The sequence below is a fragment of the Scophthalmus maximus genome, chromosome 9 (genome assembly GCF_022379125.1).
Source record: "Scophthalmus maximus strain ysfricsl-2021 chromosome 9, ASM2237912v1, whole genome shotgun sequence".
Taxonomy (NCBI): Eukaryota; Metazoa; Chordata; class Actinopteri; order Pleuronectiformes; family Scophthalmidae; genus Scophthalmus; species Scophthalmus maximus.
In genome coordinates, this window is record NC_061523.1 from 14,741,865 (window position 1) to 14,752,819 (window position 10,955).

A 10,955-nucleotide genomic window follows, 5' to 3' on the forward strand; every position below is an offset into this window, starting at 1 on the left:
GTTTCCAGATAGATCAATAATGTTGCAGCTCATGCAGCGACTTGGCCTGTGTCTTCTCAACAACTCCCCACCAGCTGCCAGCAGCTCTTTAACTTGCACACAAACAAGCACTGCCTGGCCGTGATTCTACAGCTTCCATAAAGCTGCTTTTTTGGGGATGTGATCTTGCCAAATCTCTTTTAATTTGTTTCGGTTTTAGTGTTCCAATATGAGACTCCTCTCCTTGGTTGACAAATAAACCCCTGCTTGGAGTTCTGAACCAAACTGCTCAGAGGAAACATTTTCAGTAGAAGCTCAACAGTGTAGCATGAGGCCAAAACCTTTTTCCCCGAAACAAGTGTACACCGACGCTCTAGGTGGTGTGTGCAGTAAATTGCTACTGGAAACTCCCAGGGATTCAGTTTCAATTTAATAGTCTGCTTGGGATTGTCATGTGATTAGCACCACATTGGATCACATCGCACACACTCCCAGTTACTGTAAGTGGACGCAATTAATGCTCTGAAGATTTCGGGGGATGAAAAGTGGTTTGCTTGTTTGGACAAGAGAGACCACAGAGCTGTTCACAGAGACGTCGTCCATGTGCAGCGCGAAGGTTACATGGCAAATGCATTGATGCAAGTGTAGGTCATAGTTGCTTTATGGGGGGAAAATTGCATCAGCCGCAACAGTAAAGCATGTAACTGGTTTTAATGTTGTGGCTGATTGGTCTATGACACCACAGCCTCTCGAATATCTCGTTTTGTTATCTGTCCATTTCTAAATCCAGCTCAGTGGCTCAGTGTGATATTTCAAAGCTTATGGCTGCACTCATATGACAATTTCCCCCCGCCCCCAATGCATTTCCTCAATCAACCCAAAAGGTGCCATTCCCACTGACAGATGTGTGATCTCTTGCTAGAAGTATTTTCATCACAGGAAGCAGAGCCACCCTAGGGCTGGGCTCTGGGGCCACAGTCGTTTTGCCACTGTTCTAGATTGCTGCACAGATAGGGGAAGTTTGTGGTTACTGAAGCTGTACCTCTGGGTCTCACTGCCGTACAACACATCAGCAGGGCGTGATGTGTAAACCATCGTAAGATGTCACCTCACCGTCACATGGTCCGCTTCCGCATTTTGCAGAGGTATAAAAGCCAGAGGAGTTATTCTCGGGCTCACAGCACGCTTGTGCTGCGACTGAACAACAGGTTGAGTATGCGTTTGTTTGCGCTGTCGCCTAGGGCCTTGATGAATAAACAGCTCGTTTCCATATTTTTGTATCAACAAATAAGGATGAATAGTTTCAACTGTTTTCTTTGTTTAAATGTGTTTAACTCATAAGAAAAGTGTGTGTGGGGGGGGGGGGAAGATATGAATACAAGCTTTTGAAGTTTTTGTCAGGCAAAGAATGAAATATCAAATGTCAAAGACACTTTGGTTTCCCTGTTTGTCTCCTGCAAAGACGGTACCGTCATTTTGTGAGAGGAGGCAGCTGCATGAGATTGAAATCATACATTACATAACACATACATACGTGTGTTTGCATGGGTGCATTTGTGTGGGTGTGAATGTTTACTTCTGCCCCTATGATTATGTGGGTGTATTTGTGTGCATCTTTGTGCTTGTATACACTTTATTGTACATGCCTGTGCGTTGCCTGTATGCCACTAAATAGTGAGACCGCACTTCAGGATGCTGTCATGGCTAAAAACTTTTTGTGGCTCTTTATACCTCTCGACTCCAACGAAACACATGTGCCCCAAAGCAAACCCTCCTCACCACAAAACTTTCCTCCTTTGAGCCCAATTTAAACTTCTGCAAGAAGAAACCTTGGTCCTCCGCTGTTGTATAACCACCTCTAACTGCTGCCTTTGTGCCAGAGCTGCCATCGGGGAGGTGGAAAGGGTATAATTTGTCAGTCACTGAGGCAGTTGGCATCCAGTTCAAAAACACACACTTCACACTGGTGTCATGCTGTGCCATAAACAGACCCAACATCAAAAGCACTGATTATGATATAAAGGATTATGAGCAGTGAGGTAGCTTATTCATTCTCTGACAAATATTGCCAATATGTTAACATATCTGGCTTATACCTCAACGGGAAACTATATTAAACATTGTGACAAAGTGGGTGAGATGTCTTTACTCACCACTTGTCCCTTTCTACAGGTCATCTTAAACATCATCATATTTTCTACAGGTGTGGATTTTGCTATAATTTTAGCATTACCAATGTAACATTGCTTCCTTCACCATGAGGGGTTTGCTTGTTTGTGTTAGCATTACGTTACAATCCACATTAAAGCATACAAGTCAGTTAAAGCAAACACACAGCCATAAGTTAGTTATGAGCCGTAAGTCAGTTATCTTTATTATGTTAGGGTTAGGGTTCCTTCTTTGTTCATACTTACAATTGTTTGTTTCTTTTTTCAGCGCCACCATGCAGGACTAAGTTTTGAGGGAGGCCCGCTCAGCATTTCCTGGTTTTTTATGGTGTTGGTGATGTCATCGCTGACATCATGGGTTAAACCAAGTGGATGGGGGGTTATTTTTTAGTGGGAATGTTTAGTTTGATGGTATATTGTATTGATAATATAATGTGTTGATAAACTTACCTTTCGTATAGTGAATTAGAGATGTTATAAGCTTGGAAAAAAATAAAATTAAATTAATGTTTCCTGGTATTAAGGGCGCCGTATGTGTCATCCCTCGGTGAATACTGGTATGGGCTGAAGTAGTGTGGGTGTTAATTGAACACCCTATATATTCAGTGAGTATTCGCGAACATGTGCCGTTTGGCTGAGTTACATTTGTAATGGAGAGCACTGTAAACCAATCACTGCGAGTCAAGCTGTCTGCTGCGACTCCCTTCCATTTTGCACAACGTTCAAGCCAAACTCTTGTACAAACATATTCTAAAAAACTTACCAAGCAACATGTGAAGTATTTTTTTTTTGTGCGTGTTGTTCATGTCAGAGGTGACCACAATCCTCCTAAGCATGCATGCACAGTCTCCACAAAGGGCAGATAACCACTTGCTGACTTGTTTTGTAACAGTGCACTGCGGCATTATATTACAGCAGAGTTTATTAAAAATTCTGCTGGGGGCCACAGAACACACGCCCAAACACACACACACACACACACTCACAGAAGGTAAACCAGCCGCACATGGTCCAGGTTGCTCGCAGACATTGGTAAACAGGAAGCCATCTGCATGTTTTCCATGTCATTTTATATAACCTCGTCTCAGCGCAGACCTGTGCAGAAGCACGGCTCTGTTGCCATACCTGTGAGGCCAGACTGAAATGTCATCACCTCAGGATTACCCCCGACTGAGCTGGGCGTCGGCTCGCTCTGCTCAGACCTGATGTGATCTTGTGTGGGATGGGAGAGGAGGCACACCTGTGCAGTTATAGACACACACAAACACCCTCAAATGAGAATATTAAATAACATTAATTCCCCCTCTAGCTATTAAAGTTTGTAGACTATTATTCTATCATCATACTACTTTGTAAAGTTGAGTTGGGAGAACATTGAATTACTTGTAATTATGTTTGCACTGTTATTGAGAAGATGACAACAAATTTGAAATCTTGAATATTATATATATATGTTATTTTTTTCTTAGGAGGAATATAGTTATTCTAAAGATAAGCTATGTTTTCTTTATTGTACACACTTTTTTTGGTATGCATTATGGTGAACTGAGTGTTAGTTGTATTGAAATATCTTAATAAAAGCCTGAACTGCAGTGATCAGGTGAAGAAAAGGAGAGTGCCTTTTCAGTTTTGATAGTTTTAAGATGACTCACTTTGTACCAATAGTTTGGGAAAGGAAGCAGAATGGACTGTATTTTTGTCTAACTTGTATTTTCCCTGTAATTTATAATGGCTACTGCTTTAGTGATTTGCTGTTTGAAGTTTTCTCTCTGCAGAGTCTGAAAATATGATTATGTAAGTTAGGCAATGGAATTTGTGGTCATTATTTGTTCAACTTGTTGTTGGGTCATTTGAAAATGTATGTGCTTGCATTCTTGGTTCACAGTCATCTGTGGTGTCTTGCAATGCTTCGGTATGTGCCCATGCATACACACACACACACACATACAAATATGTGTGGAGTTGACTTTGCACACCCAAACTTGCAAGGAGTCTGCAACTCCAACACCCACACCTCACACACTAACAGACCACGCTCTCACCTGCAGCTGCACTGGTCTCAGCCGGCTGGAGCTGTCAGAGGAGCGGCTGTTAATTGGTCATTTGTTGTTTTCACCTGTCTGGGGACATTATGCAACTTCAGCAAACTGGCAACAAGGTCACAACATATCAAGCTGAGGCAAACGTTAGTCCCCATAAAACCTGCTGCAAGCAAGACAGGCGTGCTGATGGGGTTACCAAACAGTTGCTCCGCAGTACTTGTGGTCGATTTATGCAGGTGTAATTATGTAACGTCATTACACCATAAAACCAGATAAGTGTGTGTTTGTGTGTGTGTGATAGGTGTTCAGTATGTACAGTAGAGGTGCATATGCCTTCATGTTCAGCGAGCATAACTTGCAAGATAAACATAAAAAAATGAACACAAAATAAATTGTACAAGTAAACACCAGCATGGAAACAATGTGAGTGTAAAGTGTCATTGGCCTCAAAGTTTTCTTTGCAAAAGACTCTACAAGTAGGCCTTATTTACTCCCACAATCACTCTGATTAATAATTAGCACAGTCAAATATAAAATGAACCAAAGGATGCTCAAATTCTTAGGTACGTGCGTTCTTTGGCAGAAGGTCAACATAGTTTGGGTTTACAGTCACTTCTCTAATTACATAAGACTACAGGCAAGATATACAGTTAATCATTCTGTTAAGATAAAGCGGACCATGTTGGTTTGTGACGAAGCTCTGGTTCAGGCGGTGTGCTCCAGTTGTCCTAGTTCTCTCAAACATTTAGTCCAAAGTGTTTGCCCACTGAACTGTGCCGTGCCTCTCATTTATATGTGAAATCTCTGTAACAGGTCGTGTCTGGCTTTGAGAGGGATGCACGATTGAATCTGACCTACTTGCTCAAGTGCTGCACTAACGTCCTCAGATTAAAATCACCAGCTATAGCAGCTATAAGAACATCCATACCGGACTCCTTTTTTTTTTTTTTTTTTATGTTGAAAAGAAAAAAATTGCACCAAATGCAATCATCCTGCAACTGCTGACTGGAATCTCAGCTCAAAGTTGTGCAAGCATTCTGTGAAGCATTTTCCCACACCCTGAAATATATTGCAAAATAGTTGACAATGCAACGCGCATCACATCCCTCCCACTGACAAAATAAGACTCATTAGTACAAATCAAATCATAAAATGGAGTTTCATGATTACAAAAAAGGGAAAGTGCTACTTTCACTCGATAACTAACATTATTTCATCAAGTTGTTATCTTGTCATTATTTATCGGTGTTGTCTGCACCGACACATCCCCTCACATGCAGAGTGAAATATTTATATTTCAGGTTCTCAAGAGTGTTTTGCTCATTTGTGAAATGAATTGTTCCTCTCACCCAGAGAATGGGCAAGGCACTGACTCAGCAGGGGGGTTTGTTCCACGTGGACTGGCCCGTGCCTCTGTGCACAGCACATAACTCCTCCGTGCCTCTTATGCCTTCTGTGTTCTCACGGAATCACCCACCTCACCCAAGTTTTTCATTAAATATGTTTTGTTGTTTGTGTTTATTTTTTTTACTTAATTTAGTAATACATCCCAGAATTTTGAATGTGAATAGATGCAGTGGACCTAACAAGAATCCTAATTAGCTTTAAATAAGATAGATACATAGATAGATAGATAGATAGAAAACACAGTTAACAGCCCTGAAGCTAAAGGGTTGTATAGTTCTACGTATTCAGTCAGTGCCACATCAGCTTTCAAAATCCCATATCAGTCGAAAATTATTGTATACCCTCTTTCTTTCCCATCTTCCATGAACCCCTGTCGCCTCTCTCTCTCTCTCTCTTCTCCACTTCTGTCCCCTTCACCTAATCACTTGTTTTGCAAATGTCCCTCTGCGGGAGGTGGTGGAAAGAGGCTGTGAGTTGTAACCAGTCATAAAGCATTGTGAATGGGTGAGCAGCTTGTACCAGACACATACAGGGTTGTTAGCTGTCTGGATCCCAGGACTTAATCCGTGTGCCGGTAGGAGTTAATAAGGGTTTAGAGGCGGGGTACTGTCTGTTTAGGCAGAGCTTTAATGTCCTGGTAGGGTTGATGTGGCATTCAGGAATGTCCTTCTGGCCTGGAAACACGTGTGTCCAGAGCCGTGCAGTTAGTTACCGCACATGTACCTGCATACGGCAGAGTAACCTGCGCTCCAACGTGAAGGTCACGTGTCTATTATAACCATATACACTGAGCACCATTTTGAACAATCAAATGATGTGGTAAAACGTAACTCTTTCATGAAACTAATCTAACATCATCCACACTGACGGTAAATAGACTTTAAAAAAAAAACATTTCCTTTAATAGTACAATAACAATAATTCCTGAGGTTTCCGGCCCAGATATTAATAGGGTCTTCCATTATGTTTTCCCATTAGGTCACATCATCGTGCTCATCTTCACTTTTATAGTATAATGAAAACCCAGCCTATGCCTCCATCCCGACAGGACCTGACAGGAAGGTGAAAACAGGGTGGGTGTCAGTTCCCATATCCCGTCTCCGATGAAACTGTCCTGCCCAGTAAACATCTGGAGGGGTGTGTCACTCTTTTGCCCCGGGTATCCGATCACCCATCCCACAGGACAGGAAGTCAGATCTCCACTTTGCCAACAGACCAGCGTCAGCAGGAAAAGGCCTGGGCACAACACTGGAAGACCTGAGTCATGCTCATGTGCGTGCGGCCCACAAGGGTAGGCAAAGTAAAAGAGAGCGCACACACGTATGCACGCACACACAGCAGCATGGTACTACTTATCTTATCAGCAGGAATAGGGCTCACTGTACCTGTTCAGCTCCCCATGAGCAGGACGGCTAATGCAGGGCATCACACACAGTTCTAAAGCGTTGAATTTTCCTCCACTGAGGGTTTGCTTGGATGTCGACATTAACTACACGACACAAAATGTTTGACGCCACCTTGTATTTTGAACATGATTTGAACCCTTTTTCTGTAGTTACTTATCTTCTTGGCCTGCAGAAGAAAGGTGCCAATTCAGTCAAATTGTTTACTGTTACTATTGTTTTCTCAGTCGTGCCCCTACGTGAACCAGTGTGTGTGTGTGTGTGTGTGTGTTTGTGTGTGTACAGTAGCTGCCTGATATTTGTAGTACTATCAATAAATCAGGCTTGTTCCAGGAAGTGAAAGGGCCGGGCTCACATGCCGTTTCCTATTAGAAAGAACATTTCTTTCTTCCGTGGAGAGCTCAGTTGAATACATGCATGCATTATGTGTTTTTGTTAGTTGTATGTGGTATGCGAATACATAATGCAGTTTGAGTGATATTTTATTATTGTATTTCATCATCACAATTGCGAAAGCTTCTCAGGCTACGCTGTTGATTGCTGATGATCTCATACCTAATTAAAGAGAAGACAACATTGTATCACAGGGTGTTGTTGACCTCAGGGTGTAATTTTGCAGAAAATTAAGCATGTAGGTGTCGTCTCATTGACAGTAATGACTGAGCTTTTCACAATCATTACACATCACATTGTGTCATTAAAAAGTGCAGACAGTCTCCTTATTTGGTTGGCTATAGAGTATTATGGTTGAGATTCACCTCAAGTTCAAAACTCATGGTGTAGGAAAATCATGATATGAATCAGATATTTCCCCTTTTGTTGTATTTTTAAGAACATGATCAGATGGAAGGACATTGAGGTGGAAAGGGTAAAACATCTGCTCTTTGCGCCTCATTGGGATTTATGTTTCGGATGACATAAGAGCAGATAACATGACCAAAGATGTGGAGAATCTGACTAATTGTAGGTGTGTCACCTCCATACGGTTAAGGGGAAAACAATGACATTTTCCACATGGGTGGCAATAAGTTCATTCGTCATCAGCTGCATCCGCTGCAACATAAACCTACCTTTAACACCTTTACATGAGCGAAGGTGTTAAAGGTAGGTTTTCTCCACCGCTAAATATGGATTCATGCCAGAAGCTTGGTGGTGGTGATTGTTGCCTGCCATGAGCTTCAGCCATCATTGTGTTTACAATACAAAAGGTGATTCTGTGTCCTTCAAGCAACACTACATATGTAGGGCGGACTGGTTGATAATGACCCGCTATCAGAAAGTAACGAGTCAGGGCTAGCTGGTTAGCATGCTAACTTAATTAGAATCAACCAATTGATGGAAATAGAAGCAAAAACAAGTCACAGTCCTCTGCTGGACAGCTCTTGGCCGGTAAAGGAATGAAGTTTGATGCTGAACTTGTAATGTTTCTGAGAAAATGGCTGCTGGTATACGTCTCCTAAGGCTAATGCTGACTATGTTGCAAAAAGTTACACATTGCCCCTTTAAAAAACAAGAACACATTTTGTAAATCTTCAAATGATTCAATTGTATGCATTTTTTTTTAAATAACACAATGGCTCACCAGCAGAGCACATGGGGGGGAAAGAGCACATCCACCACCCATTGGTTTGATAACTAACAGGCACAGCCTTGCTTCCCTGGAAGTCAGCTATTAATCAAAGCAAGAAACAAGGCCAAGCCCCCTGGTAGACCTCCAATATCGTGTTTCTTATTGGCTGAAACTGCTCTCATTGTTCTTGATCTGCCGATTGCCGCACCCCAAAAGAACTGGCACTGACCAACCCTTCACGTTTCAGGTTCTTCTCCTCAACCAGCTAGAACTGCCAAGGAAGAACAGAACAGACCACTGTGTCGGCGGTGACCTAGACATGTCAGGCAAGTTCAAACAATAGTTGTTCCAACACCGGCACAGTCATGTTCACACTCCAAGAACAAGTAAGCCCTTACAAGGAAATCTTCCGACCTTGCAAATGTGTGCCAGGTTCTGTGTATGCGTGTGTGTGTGTGTGTGTGTTTCGTAGAACTCCCTTTCTGACCCGTCAGTAAGGTTCCGGATGGCTGATGAACCTGCAGTGCCTCTGTAGCAACACGTGTATTGGGAAAACACTCACACACAATGGAAGGCCTAAGTACACCGGCGCACGCACGCACACACACACACACACACACACACACACACACACACACACACACACACACCACACACACACACAGCACGCAAATGCATTCATATGATTTCAGCATACATTCTTATTTCTAGAGAATTGCAAACATTCATCCATACACTGACCTTTGCACATCTGGCTCCACAGCACATACTGTATGTACTTTACTTTGACACACAGACCTTGACCCAGATAGTTTGGCACAGGACCTGAAGTGCAGGAGAGGTCATTTATTGTTTGTGAATGTTTATGACGCCAACTAAATTTTTTCCTCCCCAAGAAGGGTTGTTTTAATATATTATTTTTAAGATGGGTTAGAGGATAGGGTGTATGTACTGTAATTCTTATGCACACCACACCGCTCAACCTTTGTTGCATTATGTTCGTTGCAGTTGCTGCAAATTTGACACTTAGGAGGTGGAAAATTAACTAGTGCCACTTAACTTTGAGTTTCTCTATTATAACACAGAATATCCCAGAAACCCACATTCGTGTGCCAAAGTATTTAACAGGCGGGTTAAACAGAGACTTCAGCAAACCGCCCAATCAAACACTCAAAAGACTTCTTCTCATCCAGCCGGCCGTGGTAGCAGCAGAAGTTTACGCAGGGCTCGAGGTTTAGACCTTCATCTGTTCCAAAGACATTCTGTTTCTTTTTCGCTTCCCCCTGTGTGCTAAGTGGCTGCGTGGGTGTTTTTCGCAGGCCTGTGGCTGGTTCCCTGCCAGTGACCGTACTTTGAACCAGCAGCAGCTGGGGCGTGAGCAAAGCCAAAGATAGATGGCTCGCTGGAGCAGCGAGGCATCGACCAGTCTCTCTCTCTCTCTCTCTCTCTCTCTGTCTGTCTCTCACCCACCGCGTCTTCCTCTCTTTGCCTTCCTTGCATCCTCTTCCAAAGTCGCGGCGCTAGCTCTGCCATGACTCTAGCTCTGCCATGACTCTAACTCTTGAAGAAAATACATTTCAAAAAGTGCTCCCCTGCCAAACACATTTTTCTTGTTCTTAATTTCTTACTTTTAAACCACCGTCCATCCCCGACGCCAGCACCAGCGAAACTTGTCAATTGCACATTTCCTTTGAGCTCCACCCTGAAACATCCATGTTGTTTTTTTGTTTTTTTGTTTTCGCGGGAGTGACTCATTAGTTCCCCAGACTCTCAGCGTTTGGACACATTCATATTTGCAAAGAGCTGTTGATGTCAGCCGACGGGTTGGCCTCCGGTTGTAGTGTTGGTCTTGGAAGTGTTTGGATGTTCTCTGTTCCACCTCAATTTCTTTTTCTCCCTTCTCCTCTGCCTCCTTCTTTTTTTTTTTTTTTACACTTTCCTCATTCATATCTGCTTCATTGACCTGCGTCCTGTATCGGTCTCTGGGTTCACCTGACTTGACTTGGGTTCACTAAACAGAAACAGCGGCGGTAATATTCCTTTACAGTAGAACATGGGAACAAAACAAAGCAGAAAAAAAAGATTTGCTCACAATAGTGCGGAAGCGTTCGAACTTTATTAATAGACAGTGTTATGTCATACATCTGCTTCTGTTTTGTGAAGCTCGCAGTTTTTGTTGTTGTTGTTCCACTTTAAATCCTATTCCAATAATAGCTTTTACCCTGACTAAAACGGTCTCTAATGGGCTCCAGGTTTCCGTTCGTCCCGTCCCCTTACATCTTGCTCACTGCCTGTTTTGTGCTTCAAATCTCGCTGAGTCAGGCGAGAGGGAGGGGATGCAGCGATACACAGCTGCCTTTGCCCTTTACGTAAAAGAGAAGTAGAA

The 10,955-nt window shown here is 42.8% G+C and overlaps 1 long non-coding RNA gene across 1 annotated transcript in view; it reads right to left on the bottom strand.

The window, feature by feature from the left end:
- LOC118319880 overlaps positions 1–2,463 on the bottom strand; it is a 90,385-nt gene extending 87,922 nt beyond the window's left edge. Inside the window, exon 1 of the long non-coding RNA XR_004796147.2 lies at positions 2,394–2,463. This is a non-coding gene — a long non-coding RNA (uncharacterized LOC118319880). The remainder of the gene's footprint in view (positions 1–2,393) is intronic.
- Between the last annotated feature and the right edge of the window lie 8,492 nt (positions 2,464–10,955).